The sequence below is a fragment of the Triticum urartu genome, chromosome 1A (genome assembly GCF_056163025.1).
Source record: "Triticum urartu cultivar PI428250 chromosome 1A, HENAU_Tu73, whole genome shotgun sequence".
Taxonomy (NCBI): Eukaryota; Viridiplantae; Streptophyta; class Magnoliopsida; order Poales; family Poaceae; genus Triticum; species Triticum urartu.
Genome location: NC_141873.1, coordinates 212,488,817 through 212,507,421, shown reverse-complemented (window position 1 = coordinate 212,507,421; position 18,605 = coordinate 212,488,817). Strand labels below are relative to the sequence as shown.

Below are 18,605 nucleotides of genomic sequence, written 5' to 3'. Positions count from 1 at the left end.
GGAGTTGAGGTCGGTGGAGCACCAGGGGGCCCACGAGGCAGGGGGCGTGCCCAGGGGGTAGGCGCGCCCCCCACCCTCGTGGGCAGGGTGTGGCCCCCTGGCTTTCATTCTTTCACCAGTATTTTTTATATATTCCAAAAATATTCTCCGTTGATTTTCAGGTCATTCCGAGAAATTTTATTTCTGCACAAAAATAACACCATGGCAATTCTGTTGAAAACTTCATCAGTCCGGGTTAGTTCAATTCAAATCATGCAAATTAGAGTCCAAAACAAGGGCAAAAGTGTTTGGAAAAGTAGATACGTTGGAGACGTATCAACTCCCCCAAGCTTAAACCTTTGCTTGTCCTCAAGCAATTCAGTTGATAAACTGAAAGTGATAAAGAAAAACTTTCACAAACTCTGTTTGCTCTGGTTGTTGTAAATATGTAAAGCCAACATTCAAGTTTTCAGCAAAGATTATGAACTAACCATATTCACAATAACATTTGGGTCTCATGTTTACTCATATCAATGACATAATTAACTAGCGAGCAATAATAGTAAATCTGAGATGACAACACTTTCTCAAAACAATCATAATATGACATAACAAGATGGTATCTCGCTAGCCCTTTTTGAGACCGCAAAACATAAATGCAGAGCACCCCTGAAGGTTAAGGGCTGACTGGAAATTGTAATTCATGGTAAAAGAGATCCAGTCACAATCATACTCAATGTAAACTAATAATAATACATGCAAATGACAGCGGTGCTCTCCAACTGGTGCTTTTTAATAAGAGGATGATGACTCAACATAAAAGTAAATAGATAGGCCCTTCGCAGAGGGAAGCAGGGATTTGTAGAGGTGCCAGAGCTCGATTTTGAAATAGAGATGAATAATATTTTGAGCGGTATACTTTCATTGTCAACATAACAACCGAGAGATCTCGATATCTTCCATGCTACACACATTATAGGCGGTTCCCAAGCAGAATGGTAAATTTTATACTCCCCACCACCAACAAGCATCAATCCATGGCTTGCCCAAAACAACGGGTGCCTCCAACTAACAACAATCCTGGGGCAGTTTTGTTTGCAATTATTTTGATTTGATTTGAGCATGGGACTGGGCATCCCAGTGACCAGTCATTTTCTCGTGAGTGAGGAGCGGAGTCCACTCTTGATAATAACCCGCCTAGCATGGAAGATACAGACAACCCTAGTTGATACATGAGCTATTCGAGCATACAAAACAGAATTTCATTTGAAGGTTTGGAGATTGGCACATGCAAATTTACTTGGAATGGCAGGTAGATACCGCATATAGGAAGGTATGGTGGACTCATATGGAATAACTTTTGGGGTTTAGGGAGTTGGATGCACAAGCAGTATGATCGCTTAGTACAAGTGAAGGCTAGAAAGAGACTAGGAAGCGACTAACTAGAGAGAGACAACAGTCGTGAACATGCATTAAAATTAATCAACACTGAATGCAAGCATGAGTAGGATATAATTCACCATGAACATAAATATCGTGGAGGCTATGTTGATTTTGTTTCAACTACATGCGTGAACATGTGCCAAGTCAAGCCACTCGAATCGTTCAAAGGAGGATACCACCTTATCATACCACATCACAACCATTTTAATAGCACGTTTACACGCAACGTAAACCATTATAAACTCCTAGCTACTTAAGCATGGAATGAGCAACTATAATCTCTAATTGTCATTGCAAACATGTTTCATTCATAATAGGCTGAATCAGGAACGATGAACTAATCATATTTACAAAAACAAGAGCGGTCGACTTCATACCAGCTTCTCACATCTCAATCAGTTCATCATATATCGTCATTATTGCCTTTCACTTGCACAAATGAATGGTGTGGATAATAATAATAGTGCACGTGCATTGGACTAAGCTAGAATCTGCAACCGTTTAATTCAAGCGAGAAGACAAGCTAATATGGGCTCTTTGTTAGATCAACAATAATGCATATGAGAGCCACTCAACATTTTCGTCAAGGTCTTCTCCTCTCAACCCCCAAAGAAAAGAAAAGAAACAAAACTATTTACACAGGAAAGCTCCCAACAAGCAAAAAGAAGAACGAGAAATCTTTTTGGGTTTTCTTTTTAATTACTACTTCTACAAGTATGGAAAGTAAACTAGCTAAAACTACAACTAATTTTTTTCTTTTTTCTTAAGGTTTTTCAAACACACAAGAAGAATGCCAGAAAAGAAAATAAACTAGCATGGATAATACAATGAAAAAGTATGAGCACCGACAAATGGCATGAGTGTGTGAACATGAATGTAATGTCGGTGAGAAATATGTACTCCCCAAAGCTTAGGCTTTTGGCCTAAGTTGGTCTATGCCCATGGCTGGCCTGGTAGAAATCCAAAGTTGTAGCTGGGATCATACTGAGATGCAGCAGCTATTGCTTGACGAGCTGCAGCTTGGAGGCAAGCTGCCTCCGTCCTCCTCTTGTACTCGTTCGCCTCCTCCCTAGTTATAAGATATCTCCCTTTTGTATGAAAGTCAAAGAAAGCAAGAGCAGGGAGAGCAACATGGACAGTGCAACGCCAGTCAAAGATTAGTCGGTACTGGAGGAACTGATCGTTCCTCTCAACAAAGTGATGACGAACCATAGCATTATAATCTAAATAAGCAGGAGGCAATTCAATATCATTCTCATGTATGGGTATCTCAAGAAAATTAGCTACACGAGTTGCATAAATTCCACCAAACAAGTCTCCGATAATACTGTTATGATGCAACCTACGTGCAACAATGGCCCCAAGTTATATTGTTTATCACCTAATACAACACTCTTGAGGATAGTAAGATCTGGAACACACATGTGACATGCCTCATCCTTACCATTAATGCATCTACCTATAAAGAGAGCAAAATAATGTATGGCAGGAAAATGAATGCTCCCTATGGTAGCTTGTGTTATTTCTCTAGATTCCCCCACAGTGATACTAGCAAGAAATTCTTTAAATTCAGATTTGCAAGGTTCACTAATACTACCCCATTGCGGGAGTTTACAAGTAGTATTAAAATCTTCTAAGTCCATGGTATAAGATTTATCATAGAGATCAAATAGGACAGTGTGAGAATTGCGTGATGATGTAAATTTAAACCTTCTCACAAAGGAATCAGTTAGGTGATAATATTGGGGGCACTTATCTGACACGAAGCCCTCAAGTTTAGCATTACGCACATACGCGTCAAATTCCTCCTTAATTCGTGCTTGGACCATAAAATCATATGATAGCCATTCACAAGGCCGCACTTGAGCTTCTCTTGGTAGTTCATAATCCGGCTCACGTATCGTGGGCCTGGGTCCTTGCTTCTTTGAGGAACCACCTTGGTACATTTTCATAAACATATTTCTTACTTTGAAAATTTTCTGAAATTTTTAGTAACTCAAAATGAAAGTGAACCAAACTCAACAAAATTGATAGCAACTACTCCTACAAGTGCCTAGATGCTATATCATGCATTAAAACTACTTTTGACCACATAAATTTGACATGCAAGCTCAAGAACAGGGTCACCTAAGCAGCAAAAAAATTGCAATAAATAAAGCACTAGAACAAAAACTAATTGGACCATTGGAGGAGTCACATACCGAAGAACAATCCCCCAAAGCAGTTTTGTGAATGGAGCTTTGAGCAGGGAGATCGAAAATGGCAGCAAGATCAGCTAGAACACGGGTTTGAGCTGGTGGATGATTTTTTCTGGAGGAAGACGAAGTGTGTAGGTGCAAGAATAAGTGGAGGGGACCCACGTGGGGTCCACGAGGTAGGGGGCACGCCCACGGGGGGTAGGCGCACCCTTCACCCTCGTGGGCACATGGTGGGTCCCCCTGGTGTGTTCTTAGTGCAAATAATTCTCAAATATTCCAGAGAAAATCATATTAAATTTTCCAGGCATTTGGAGAACTTTTATTTTTGGGGTATTTTTTATTGCAAGGATAATTCAGAACAGACAGAAAATACTATTTTTGCTTTATTTAATATAAATAACAGAAAGTAAAAAGAGGGTACAGAAGGTTGTGCTTTCTAACTTCATCCATCTCATGCTCATCAAAAGGAATCCACTAACAAGGTTGATCAAGTCATGTTAACAAACTCTTTTCGAATAACATGAAACCGGAGAATTTTCGAATAACACTAGGTTACCTCAACAGGGATATGCATGTCCCCAACAATAAGAATATCATATTTCTTCTTGACAGTAGGAAGGGGAAATTCAAAACCTCCAATAGTAATTGTCGGAATTTTTCCAATAGAATTGATACTGTGGACTTGAGGTTGTTTCCTCGGAAAATGTCCCATATGCTCATTACGATTAACATGAAAAGTGACATTGCCTTCGCTGCAATCAATAACAGCCCCTGCAGTATTCAAAAAGGGTCTACCAAGGATAATCGACATACTATCGTCTTTGGGAATATGAAGAATAACAAAGTCCGTTAAAATAGTAACGTTTGCAACCACAACAGGCACATCCCAAATACCGACATGTATAGCAGTTGATTTATCAGCCATTTGCAAAGATATTTCAGTAGGTGTCAACTTATTCAAATCAAGTCTATGATATAAAGAGAGAGGCATAACACTAACACCAGCTCCAAGATCACATAAAGCAGTTTTAACATAGTTTCTTTTAATGGAACATGGTATAGTTGGTACTCCTGGATCTCCAAGTTTCTTTGGTATTCCACCCTTAAAAGTATAATTAGCAAGCATGGTGGAAATTTCAGCTTTTGGTATCTTTCTTTTATTAGTAACAATATCTTTCATGTACTTAGCACAGGGATTCATTTTAAGCATATTAGTCAAACGCATATGCAAAAAGATAGGTCTAATCATTTCAGCAAAGCGCTCAAAATCCTCATCATCCTTTTTCTTGGATGGTTTAGGACGAAAAGGCATGGGTTTCTGAACCCATGGTTCTCTTTCTTTACCTGCTTCCTAGCAACGAAGTCTCTCTTATCATAACGTTGATTCTTTGATTGTGGATTATCAAGATCAACAACAGGTTCAGTCTATACATCATTGTCATTGCTAGGTTGAGCATCAACATGAACATCACCATTAATATTATCACTAGGTTCATGTTCATTACCAGATTGTGTTTCAGCATTAGAAATAGAAATATCATTGGGATTCTCAGGTGTGTCAACAACAGGTTCACTAGAAGCATGCAAAGTTCTATCATTTTTCTTTTTCTTCTTCTTAGAAGAACTAGGTGCATCAACATTAGTTCTCTGAGAATCTTGCTCAATTCTCTTAGGGTGGCCTTCAGGATACAAAGGTTCCCGAGTCATTTTACCCCCTCTAGTCACAACTCTAACAACATTATCATTTTTCTTATTATTTAATTCATTGAGCAAATTATTCTGAGATTTAAGTACTTGTTCTACTTGAGTGGTAACCATAGAAGCATGTTTACTAATAAGTTTAAGTTCACCTTTAACTCTAGATATATAATCACTCGAGTGTTCAATCATATAAGCATTACGATTCAATTGTCTACCAACACAAGCATTGAAGTTTTCTTGTTTAACAATAAAATTATCAAACTCATCCAAGCATTGGCTAGCAGACTTATAACGAGGAATATCACCTTCATCAAATCTATAGAGAGAATTTACCTTTACTACCTATGTCGGGTTATCAAGACCATGTATCTCTTCAATAGGTGGTAAATTCTTAACATCTTCAACTTTAATACCTTTTTATTTCATTGATTTCTTTGCCTCTTGCATATCTTCAGGACTGAGAAATAGAATACCCCTTTTCTTCGGAGTTGGCTTAGGAGTTGGTTCAAGAAGTGACTAATCATTTTCATTACTCAACATATTATTCAATAGCAATTCAGCTTGATCAACAGTTCTTTCCCTAAAAACACAACCAGCACAACTATCCAGGTGGTCTCTGGAAGCATCAGTTAGTCCATTATAAAAGATATCGAGTATTTCATTTTTCTTGAGAGGATGATCAGGCAAAGCATTAAGTAATTGGAGAAGCCCCCCAAGCTTGTGGGAGACTCTCTTCTTCAATTTGCACAAAATTATATATTTCCCTTAAGGCAACTTGTTTCTTATGAGCAGGGAGATATTTAGCAGAGAAGTAATAAATCATATCATGGGGACTACGCACACAACCAGGATCAAGAGAATTAAACCATGTTTGAGCACCACCCTTTAATGAGAATGTAAATAACTTAAGGATAAAGTAATAGCGAGTTTTCTCATCATTAGTGAACAGGGTGGCTATGTCATTTAATTTAGTAAGATGTGCCACAACAGTTTCAGATTCATAGCCATAAAAAGGATCAGATTCAACCAAGGAAATTAACTCAGGATCGATAGAGAAATCATAATCCTTATCGGAAATACAAATAGGTGAAGTAGCAAAAGCAGGGTCATATTTCATCCTAGCATTCAAGGATTTTTCTTTAAGCTTAGCTAATAATTTCTTAAGATCAGATCTATCATTGCAAGCTAAGAAATCTCTAGCAGTTTCTTCATCCATAACATAACCCTCAGGCACAACAGGCAATTCATATCTAGGGGGAGAATCTTCATAATCACTTTCATCAATATTATCAGTTTCAATAATTTCATTCTCTCTAACCCTAGCAAGTTGTTCATCAAGAAATTCACCTAGTGGCACAGTGTTATCAAGCAAGAAGTAGTTTCATCATAAGTATCATGCAAAGCAGAAGTGGCATCATCAATAACATGCGACATGTCGGAATGAATAGCAGGTGTAGGTGTCGCAAGTTTACTCAAAACAGAAGGTGAATCAAGTGCAGAGCTAGATGGCAGTTCCTTACCTCCCCTCGTAGTTGAGGGAAAAATCTTGGTTCTTTTATCTTTCAAGTTCTTCATAGTGATCATCAAATATAAATCCCAAGTGGCTCAAAGAATAGAGCTATGATCCCTGGCAACAGTGCCAGAAAATAGTCTTGATAACCCACAAGTATAGGGGATCGTAACAGTTTTTGATGGTAGAGTATTCAACCCAAATTTATTGATTCGACACAAGGGGAGCCAAAGAATATTCTCAAGTATTAGCAGCTGAGTTGTCAATTCAACCACACCTGGAAAACTTAATATCTGCAGCAAAGTATTTAGTAGCAAAGTAGTATGGAAGTAACGGTAACGGTGGCAAAAGTAACAGTATTGGTTTTGTAGTGATTGTAAGAGTGACAACGGAAAAGTAACTTAGCAAAGATTAATATGTGAAAAGCTCGTAGGCAATGGATCAGTGATGGATAATTATGTCGGATGCGATTCCTCAGGCAATGGTTATAACATAGGGTGACACAGAACTAGCTCCAGTTCATCAATGTAATGTAGGCATGTATTCCGAATATAGTCATACGTGCTTCTGGAAAAGAACTTGCATGACATCTTCTGTCCTACCCTCCCATGGCAGCGGGGTCCTATTGGCAACTAAGGGATATTAAGGCCTCCTTTTAATAAAGTACCAGACCAAAGCATTAACACTTAGTGAATACATGAACTTCTCAAACTACGGTCATCACCGGTAAGTATCCCGATTATTGTCACTTCGGGGTTAACGGATCATAACACATAATAGGTGACTATAGACTTGCAAGATAGGATCAAGAACTCACATATATTCATGAAAACATAATAGGTTCAGATCTGAAATCATGGCACTCGGGCCCTAGTGACAAGCATTAAGCATAGCAAAGTCATAGCAACATCAATCTCAGAACATAATGGACACTAGGGATCAAACCCTAACAAAACTAACTCGATTACATGATAAATCTCATCCAACCCATCACCGTCCAACAAGCCTACGATGGAATTACTTACACATGGCGGTGAGCATCATGAAATTGGTGATGGAGGAAGGTTGATGATGACGATGGCGACAGATTCCCCTCTCCGGAGCCCCGAACAGACTCCAGATCAGCCCTCCCAAGAGAGATTAGGGCTTGGCGGTGGCTCCGTATCATAAAACACAATGAATCCTTCTCTCTAATTTTTTTTCTCCCCGAACGTGAATATATAGAGTTGGAGTTGAGGTCGGTGGAGCACCATGGGGCCCACGAGGCAAGGGGCGCGCCTAGGGGGACGGGGGCGGGTAAATGTGCCCCCACCCTCGTGGACAGGGTGTGGGCCCCCTGGCCTTGATTCTTTCGCCAGTATTTTTTATATATTCCAAAAATATTTTCCGTTGATTTTCAGGTCATTCCGAGAACTTTTATTTCTGCACAAAAATAAGACCATGGCAATTCTGCTGAAAACAACGTCAGTCCGGGTTAGTTCCATTCAAATCATGCAAATTAGTGTCCGAAATAAGGGCAAAAGTGTTAGGAAAAGTAGATACGTTGGAGATTAGTGTCCATACCCATTAAGCTTTTCTAGTCTTGATACCCAAGGTAATGGGATTTCTGAGTCCTCGTGGCTCACATCTTACTACAACAATAGTTGCAGGTACATGTAATGCAATGATCTGACATGAGAGTGATGCTTGATTGCTTTTGGAGTTCTTCTTCTTCTTCTATGATCAAGGGATAGGTTCCGGGTCGGGAGCTTGAGATTAGCAGGGTGGATGTCATTCTTCTTTTTTGTTTGGTTTCATCCATAGTCGGATCTTGATCTTCTGTATGATGATTGCTATGTATTGATGAACTGTTGTATTCATGATGTAGTTTATGGCGAGTGTAAGCCTTTATCTTGTATTCTCATCTATTCAATACATGGTATGTTGTAATGCTATCCACCTTGCTATGCGCTTAAAATGCGGTTGTGCCCCAATCATGAATTCATCATGTGATTGGGATAGAATCACATCTTAGGCGCTACAGAAGAAAGAGATGAAGAAGCTATAGCTGTGTAGCTGATGCTAGGTGCTGTGGTGGTTAGCGCCTCATGCCAATGACTCGAAGGACGTAGGATCGAATCGTAACAAAAACGTGTATAAATTTTTGTTTATGACAAAAAAATGGAATGGGCCGAGTCTAGCTAACGCTACTGCAGGCGCCGGTTTGCAGAAATAGCCAATAATCGGCGCCTGCAGCGCTAAATAGGAAATGCCGGGGGACCGGGGTGGATCCGTGTAGAGAGAAGGGAACAACCTCCATATGATATGAATATTACAGGAATAGAAAACTTGTAGGAACAAAGATGACATGTATCTCAAATCCTGTGGGCCATTGCTAAAAAAAGCAGCCGATTGATTTTCTAGAAAAATCATCCGCTTAATTAGACATTCGGTATGGCACCGGTGGCCCCCAATCTCAGCAAGGCAGCCTGGCGTCTTCCCTCCTCTGTACCCATCCACCATGCAATTCAGTTCAACAACCCATGTCTACTCTGAAGACAACAGCCCATCATGATACCTACGCCTACGACATCTCGGGACCGGAATCGCCGGCGACCGTTGCATCGCATCTCTTAGAGCTGCCGGTGACCGCTGCAACGTAGCACCAGGAGCCACTCGAGGGCTGCTCCATTGCAACACCGATCCCGACATCTCCGAGAAGCTTCATTGCAGCTCCGACGAAGCTTCACTGCAGCCCCGACGGAGTCCGTTCTGACCCCATCACTGCTCCAATGACTGGGCTGACCTCCGATGCAGGCCCGAGCGACGTCCCATCGCAACACCAAGCACGACATCTCCGGTGAAAGCTTCATTGCAACCCTGGCGGAGTCCATTCCAACCCCAATCGCAGCACCAACGACCGGGCGGCGCTCCATGGCAGCCCGGGGTGGCGCTCCAATGCATCCTCGACGGCGTGAAAATAAGCTCGAACACATCACCTGCTCCGTGGGGCGTTGCATCACCGGTGTCGAGCAGCGCCCACCTCTGGCCTTCGTGCTGCCTTGCAACAACAGCAGTGAGCAGCCTAACCTCCCTCATGCGTGCTGTGTTGCAGCAGTGGCGACGAGTGGCGCCAGCCTTCGGTCTTCCTGTTGCGATGCAACAGTGGTAGCAGCGCTATGCTTGTGGCCCGTGCACCCATGGCGAGCAGCAAACTTCTGCTTCCAACTTGCAGGAATGGTGGTGCGCCCCCAAAGCGAGGAGCACACAACTCATGGTGGCGTTTGCCCTTCGCACACAGCAACAACTCCTATTTGGGCGGGGTGCATCTAGTGGTGGTGGTCGTTGTCCATCCAGGTTTGCAGCAGTGACGGCTAGTGGTCAGCGTCGCCATGGGCATCTCTCCCTCTCAGATGCAACAAAAGAGGAGGTGGGGAGAGGAAAGAAGATGAGGGGGAAACGCGTGGAAGAGCAGCCGTGTGAAGGAGATAAGCTCGAGGGTAAAGCAGTGGCCTCATTCTCTCAGGAACATGTGTCGAGCATAGCAACCAATTTACGTGACGCTGTTTTCAGCCAGCTGAGTTTAAACTTTTCCAATCATGTGAATAGGAATCGGACAAGAGATGTCATTCATATCATAGAATTTTTTTCATCGAGTGGCTAATGTTTATTTTCCTTTCATCGGGTATGTTGGGCGAAGGCAGAGGGTAGCCTCGATGTCCGGGATCTCCAAATTCTCCAACAACTCCACGCCGTTGTCCCGTCATGTTGGACGTCGTGGGTCTGGGGCGAGCTCAGGGATCGCCCACTCATCGAAGCTCATGGGTCACCCTTGGTCAGGGCGCACTGGGGGGATTCCGTGAGCATGTGCCTCTCTACAGGTCCCTCACTCGAGTCATGGTGGGGGACGGCCAGAAAACTACTTTCTAGGCCGACCACTGGCTTCCCTGTGGGCTGCTCCGGTGCACCTTCCCCGTGCTCGCCACCCATGCCACACGCCCCGAGGCGTCAGTCTAGACGGTGTGTGCTCTCGGCCTCGATGTCATCCTCGTTCCTTGGCTCACTGCTGCTGCGGTGAGGGAGCGTTTGGTGCTCCCCCCTCATCGGGGAGCCCTGTAACGATGCCCCCTAATCTCTAGAGGATGGTGTTGTGTCGTGCGCCATGGGATGGCCTCGCCTCCAGGGCAGTGTATGCGCTCGCCTGGTTCGATGGCGAGAACGCCTCTAATGCTGCCTTCCTTTGGAAGTCGCCTGTGTCGTCGCGTGTCCGTTTCTTCGCATGGCTTCTCATGCTCGGGCGGATCCACACACGCGACAATTTGCTCAAGAAAAACATCATCATCCCTCGCGAGGCTGGGTGTCTGAGTGTGGTGTTGCTCTTGAGACGCCCGATCACCTCATCTTTGGCTGCCCCTTCACGTGCGCTTTTTGGAGCACCCTCCGCCTATGCACGGCCGGGTGTATTGTGCGGGAGCTTCACCTCTTCGATGCCTCCGCTGCTTTTAGCGAGGAATCGCCGGACGCCTTCATCCTACTCTTGCTGGCACCTCCGGAAACGGCAAAACACTGTGGTCTTCAGGGGCGAGATGCCCCCCTCTCCGCCGTCTGGAAAGCATGCTGTGCGTTTCTGGGAAGATTGGCGCAGGCACGTGGATGCCTGGTTGTGTGCCCTTGCTCATGGGGGATAGTCCCCCCTATCGGTGGGATGTTGTAACAAAAACCTGGTGGCCTCACCCCATGCTCTTGTCAATATTGTTCACTCAATATATATATATATATATATATATATATATATATATAGGTGGGGAGTTCTCTCCTCCCCATGAAAATTTCAAAAAACTTGCTTGTATTTTGCTTTATACTATGTTCCTGCCTTATTTCCCCATAAAAAAATGTTCCTCGCATATTTTAGGTCAGTCTAGAAGAGCATGGTGTTTCAGCACCCATGATCATATGCACATTTTATCCTGTGCGCTCGTCTCATTGTGTGGATTCAGGAAATGCTAATTGATGGGATAAGTGCTGGCGCTAGAAAATTGGCCATATGGCAGAGATACGTTGAGTTAGGTAGCAGTCCGATGGGACACCATGCAAAAGCGTTGTATTGCTTCCTATTTTTTGGGTGTCAGCATTGGGCTGGGTAGCTAGTCCATGAAAAGGTTTGTGAGTTTGAGATGGGCAGTAGCACGGAATGTTAGTCCATGACGTTGGTTGGCATCCGAGCTGTAGAACAGAATTTGACACCATGCCATTGGTGAGACTCCGAAACAATATCTCGTGGGCGTAGGGGGTGGGACTCCCTGCTTATTCGATAAAATTTTGGACTACGGTGGCTTTGAGGTCGACCGAGATTCACCGGAGTTTATGCCGCAACGAAGATGTCTGGGATTATACATATGATAGAAAGAACAATGGAGAGATAAAGTTGAGATCAATTCTAGGCACAACTGCAAAACTTGACTGACAAAGAATGTGGATAAAACAAATTGCATTGGGTAGATGACAAAGCATTCCGACATAGGGGGTCACTAGAGGTGGATGGAGTAAGGCCTAGTAGTGATGGGTCGCCTGGTTGTTGTAGTGGCTAGAGGGTGCAGACTGACTCCAAGGAAACACATTAGGAATGTAACATCCCAAAATTATAAATTTTGGAATGTTATATTAAATAAATAATTATGATTGTTTGTTTGTTGTGTGATTGATTGTGTGAAATTGAGTGGAAATTGAAACTTCTAGAAAGCTGAATGAGAGGGAATAAAATGACTTCCCCAAAACCTTCATCTTGCAATTTTGATCTCTATGAATTCAAATTCATTTTATTACAAAACCCTAGAGCGAAGATAATATGACTTCTTTCATTTAAAGAAATGAAAAGGGGTTTGAAAATTATTTGAATTCCATTTGAAATATTTCAAACTTAGAAATTTTAAGCAACTCAATGAGTTCATGAGGGAAGATAAAATGACTTCTTCAAATTCAAAGAAAGACAGTTGGAACTTTCAAAGGAATAATTTGGAAGTCACTCTGAAGTTATTTGAAACCCATTTTCCATTTGAAGTTGTTTGAAGTTCCAAATTCAAATCTAGTTGGGAGTTATTTGGGTTTCTATTCAAATTATTTTTCTCCTAAAAATAAATAAATGGAAATAAGGGTAAAATGATTCCCTTCAATACAATATTAGGAGAAAATAAATTTGAAATAATTTTTCTATTTTAAAAATGTTTTCATTGATTTTAAATGCAACAGTAGCATTGTTTGACTTTTATGAATTTTTATAAAATTTATTTGAACTTGGAAAATATTTCATCTTATTCTTGGTATTTTTCTCAGCATTTTGGTATATAATATGCCTATGTAGAATTTCTAATTAATTTCTTTGTGTTGGAGTTTTCTTTTTGTTTTAAAAAAACCGCACGCGCACTCACCCACGTGCGCGCGAGCTCATCGGCCTAGCCATAGGCCAACGAGGCCATGGCCCAGCCACAGCGCTAGGGCAGCCAGCGGCCAGCCAGGCAAGCGCCAGGAGGACAGCGCCCCATCACTGCACGCACGAGCCGCCTGCTCCCCCCTTCGCTCGCTACCCGCTGCTGCGGCCAACGCATGGGGCCCGCACATCGTCCCTAACCTCCCGCTCGCTCTGCTCAGACAAAGCTCGCACTGTCACCGCCCGCAACCACCGCACGACGCCCTCGGGGATAAATCTTATCCCGCAGCCCAGCTCATCCTCTCCGCGCCTATAAAATCCACGAAGCCCCCTCTCTCCATTCAGCCACTTCGCTAGCCTTCCCACCACTCATAGCCGCTGCCCCGTCGTTTCGCTTCTTGCCGGAGCCGAGCTTCTCGTCGGCGTTTCCGTTGCCGGTGGTGCACCCGAACCTCTTATTCCATATCAATCAACCTGCCTCGCCATCCCGCGTAATTTTGACCTGTTTTTGCCACCTAGGTCTCGCCGGAGGCACCGTCCCGACGACCTGCGTCCTCGCCGAAGCACAGAGCCGCCGTCCTTGCACAGCACGACCCCGACATCCCCGACACGAGCCACCTCCACCACCATACTGCCCACGCCACGCCCGTTTTGTTCATCTCCTTCCCCATCACCGGAGGCCACCCGCAGCCGTCGCCCCGTCTGCCCTCCGTCGCCCGAGCCAACACCACTGTCTCCTGTACGACGTTGTTGCTATTGTGTGCCACTCACCCTCCCCGTTCGTTTAGTTTTTTATTTGTAGTATTAGATTGGTTTAGTACTAGATCGGTTAACCCGGTTTTAGTTAAACCGAATGGTTTTGATTAAAACCGATTGTTCGTTTTTTTGTTAGCCACTACATATTGTTGTTTTATTTAGCGGTTGTTCACCGTATAAGTCCTGCAGCGGACAACTTCCAGCCTATAGAAGTTTGCACATGGCCAGGGGCCTGTTTGCAGTTATTTATTTTTCTGTTTAGTCCCCGAGTTTTACTGATTTGTCCCCTAACTTCTGATGGTCGTATCTTTTTAACCGTAGATCCAAATTAGATGAAACCAGCGGCAAATTCTTCTTCATGATTAGATCTATCCAGTGGTGTCATTTTTGTAAACCTTTGTCAGATTCAAATTTGAAATTATTCAAATTTGAATTCAAACTTTGAATGGCCATATCTCCTAAACCGTAGCTCAGTTTGAGTTGATTCATTTTGCACTTTGTCACCGTAGCCCAACCCTACCACTTGGATCATTGTCACAACGTTTTTTCACACAACTATGATCTGTCTATGATAGTTTTAGTACTATGCTTTATATGCATGATAGATCACGTCACGGTTTTGAACCTTATGTCACTTATTGTTTTCCACCTAGAATTATTTGCATGCAAGTTATGTGTGTTGGATTCCCATTTGGTTTTTTGAGTCGTTTTTGTTGCATGTTATTGCTCTCCCGAATGATTGCTTATGTATGTTATTTTACTTTGACGATACACTGTCCGGAGTGCGAAGCCGAGTCCTATCGTTCTGATGCAGAGCATCGCACGTTCATCCCCATGTACACTCCGACTACTCTCCAAGACCCAAGAGAACATAAGACGAGACGTCAACTAGGCACCATTGGACACAAGGTGAACTTGCTCCTTTTCGAACAATCACTTTCCATATGTGAGACATGGCTACTACCTCAAACATGTGTGCTATGCATGACCAGGAACCAAGAGGAAGCCCATGGACAAGAAGGCAAGGACACCAAATGCGAGGAACAAGAAGAAGGGCCACGGAAGAAGCTCCAACCACCGGACGATCGGTCGGGACCGGACGTCCGACGCCTGAAGACCCACCGGACGACCGGCACAGACCGGACGACCGGCGATCCCGCACCCGAGCCAAAATGAGCGAACGTCCGACAAGTCCCGGACATCCGACACACTCCAGCGTCCGGACGTCCGACCGCCCCCGGAAATCCGGCGCCACCTCATCCGATCCAAAACGCCGCACGTCCGACAAGTACTGGACGACCGGACCCTCGCGAGCCATCGGACGTCCGGTACATATCGGATGACCGGCCCCTGGCTGTGTCCAGTATTGCGGGCCGAAGCCCATGTACACCTCACTTACCCCTTCGTGTCCCTAGACTATATATACTCCTCCACTACCTCCTAGTTAGAGTTAGCATTGGTTTAGCTCATATTTAGAGATAGAGCATTGCTCATCCACATCGGATCTACTCCATGAGAGAGACCGCGGCGCCTCTTTGGAGAAGATCCCTTTGGATTCAAGACCCCGCTACGAGAAGATCCCTTTGTGGATTCAAGACCTCCTCACGGAGAAGACCGGCTACCTTTGTATCATCCTTAGTTGTTCGTGGATCATGTGATTTCTTATGTACTCGAGGATCTAGCACATGTGTGACTATTTCTTGTTGGTTTAGTGTTTCTCTCATGTTTCCCCCATTTTTCCATCGTTTCCCTCCTTGTGTTCTTCATGTTCGTCGCAGGATCCGCTCCTTTCATGATAGATCGGGCCGATTAGGGTTCTACCCTACATCATCTTGGTATCAGAGCCAGGTTGATCACGATTTGGGAGCCTCCCTCTTTGTTTTCTAGCCTTCTTTTGCTTGATTTCGTCCTAAATTCGAAAATCACCACCAAAAATAGCCCCAAATATTTTAGATCCCCATCGCATTAGTGGTTGCTTGAGGAGTGATTTGAGTCTCCTAAGGTGTCTAGGCTACTTAGGGACGATTGCTTCTTCATTAACCACCACCACTTCCACATAGGCTTACCAACCATACACTTCTTCCACACTGACTTAACCCAATTTTGTTTGTGATGTGAGTTGTGTCTCCTAAGGTGTTTCGGCTACTTAGGGACCGTGCTTCCAACTCCGACACCGTGTATAGTTGTAACATCCAAAATTTTCAATTTGGAATGTTATACATAGGCCATTCATGCATATCATATTTTGTTGCATTTTGTTTCGCGATCCTCGAAATTCTAAGCAACTCAAGGACCCTCGCAGAGAGTTGGGGATTTCACCGTTTTCATATTCGAATTTTATCAAATATCAAAACAAGGATCATTGGATTTATTATTTTTCTCTCCAAAATATTTTCATACTAAAAGATATGAGAGGAGATAATATGACTTCTCCAAAATAAATGAAATATTTGAGGAAAAAAATATTAAAATCAAATATTTGATTTTATTGCTATTTTATTCTCATAGGAAAATACACGTTTTTCAAAATTGCATTTTATGCCCAAATAAATGTTCACCTTGTCCGGCATATTTTTAGAGGACGGGGAAACTTTATTTCGGGATTTTTGGAGTCCGTTTAGTATTTATTTTGTTTCTTTCTCTGTGCGAAGGAATTATTTAAAAAAAAATTCAACCGACCTACCGGCCGCGTCCGGCCCGGACTCCCTAGGCCAAGCCGCCTTATAAGCCGCCCGAGCCGCCATGAGCCGCAGCCCACCCCGCCGCCAGCCCGCTCGCGCCTCCCAAACCCTACCCGCCGCGCCGTGCCAGCCGCCGCCGATGACTTCGCCGGAGTCACCACTGTTTTTTTTCCTTGCCGGTTTTTTTGGTAAACCCTAGATCTAGATCCGGTTTTTTTAATTTTTCGGTTTATTTCTTTAGATCGGTTTTTTTGGTTCGGTTAAATAGCGGACGTTCGTCCGTACGTTCATTTTAACGAACGGTTTTCGCCCGTTAGCCGCACACAGCGAACGTTCGTTCGTTAGCCTGTTCGTCAGTTTTTCTTTTTCTCGGGTTTTTCATGATTATTTTCGATCATGATTTCTGATCCGATTTTCGTTTTAGTTTTTCTTTTCACTCGTTTATCGGAATCAGGAGATTCAAGCGCCTAGATCTTCGTCTCGAAACCCTCTTTCCATTTAACCAACCTGAACAAGATTTTGCTATAGTAAAAAATTGACTTTAGTTCAGATTAGTAAACGGATCTGGTTTTCTTCGCAGTTTGAGTTTCGTTGCTCCGTTTGATTTGATTCTTTTTGCAAACCAGAGTTTTTAAGTTGAACTTTCTGGTTAGATCTTATTAGTTGAGTTTTACCCATGCATCTTTGCTTGATTGCTTATGTATGATATTGTTTGTTTGCGATAGAACACCTAGAGTGCGAAGCGTGCTACTACAAGTCCCTAGGTTTTGCGGATCATCAGCACGGCAAGTAACACTTTGATCATACCTCTTTACTACCCAGTTTTATTGCATTAGATCAACCCTCAAACAATTGCATGGTTAGGATCTGAATAACTTGTGGGTTTGGGAAGTAGATGAGGTAGTACCTATTCACCTGTTTATATTCAAACCTTTGGGAGTTACTTCTACATTGCTTATATTGCTATGCTATGCTCGTAGACATGGATTGGGTGAGTGTATCCATGACAGATGTGAGTTGTTAATTATTGGTTAACTTAAGGTGGCAACTTTAATATACATCTGGGTGGATTTCTTGTGGGCACCTGGAGAATCGAGTGTTGTCCTAGGATATCCCGGAGTACCCGTGTGATCATCCTACAATCCGCCACCCAGGCTCAAAGGGATCATAAGACTATTCATGCTAGAATCTTCCGTGTGCAGCCACAAGCCATTATGGGCTCTGACATAGTATGAGTAGGTTGTGTGACCTCTTTCAGTGGTGGGCTTCTGAAAGACTATGTCTCGGTCATCCGTTTCTCAAACACCGTGTAGTGCGAGAAACCAAACGGAGGCGATCGAGTCTTGTGGGGAAAAGTGCGCAAACCTCTGCAGAGTGTACAATCTAATCATGGTTAGCCGTGTCCCCGGTTATGGACATGTTGAGTATCTAGTATTTGGATTATCCTATTGTATCTCATCACCCTAATTTAATTAGATGGGTTAATGAATTACTTTAATTGGGATTGAATTGGAGGAACCTTCTCAATGATGTTTCAACTACCATGATAGTTAAAATAAAACGTATTCCTTTGTTGTAGGGAAAATTTGGCTTTTCGCAAAAACATATTAACCATACAGCCTCCACCAGCCATATTGCATATAGTGTTAGAATTATTATGTTCATTGCTCTAGTGTGTTACATTGCCAGCATATTCCATGTGCTGACCCATTTTTCGGGCTGCAACGTATCATGTTGCAGATTGTTCAGCCGAGGAGTAAGGTTCGCTAGGTCGTTGCCGTGCAACTCAGCTATGCCGTTGGATTTGATGGACTCCCTTTATCTTCCAAGCCTTCCGCTGTTAACGTATTAGATGGCCTTAAGCCATATTACCGTAATAAGTTCTCTTTTGGAGACCTTCGTTGTAATAAGTGTGTGGTTGCTACTTTGTTATA

The 18,605-nt window shown here is 43.2% G+C and overlaps 1 pseudogene; it reads left to right on the top strand.

Annotated features, from left to right (window-relative positions):
* The window catches only part of LOC147990619 (putative helicase MAGATAMA 3), a 118,287-nt pseudogene that overhangs the window by 34,509 nt on the left and 65,173 nt on the right, over nt 1-18,605 (top strand).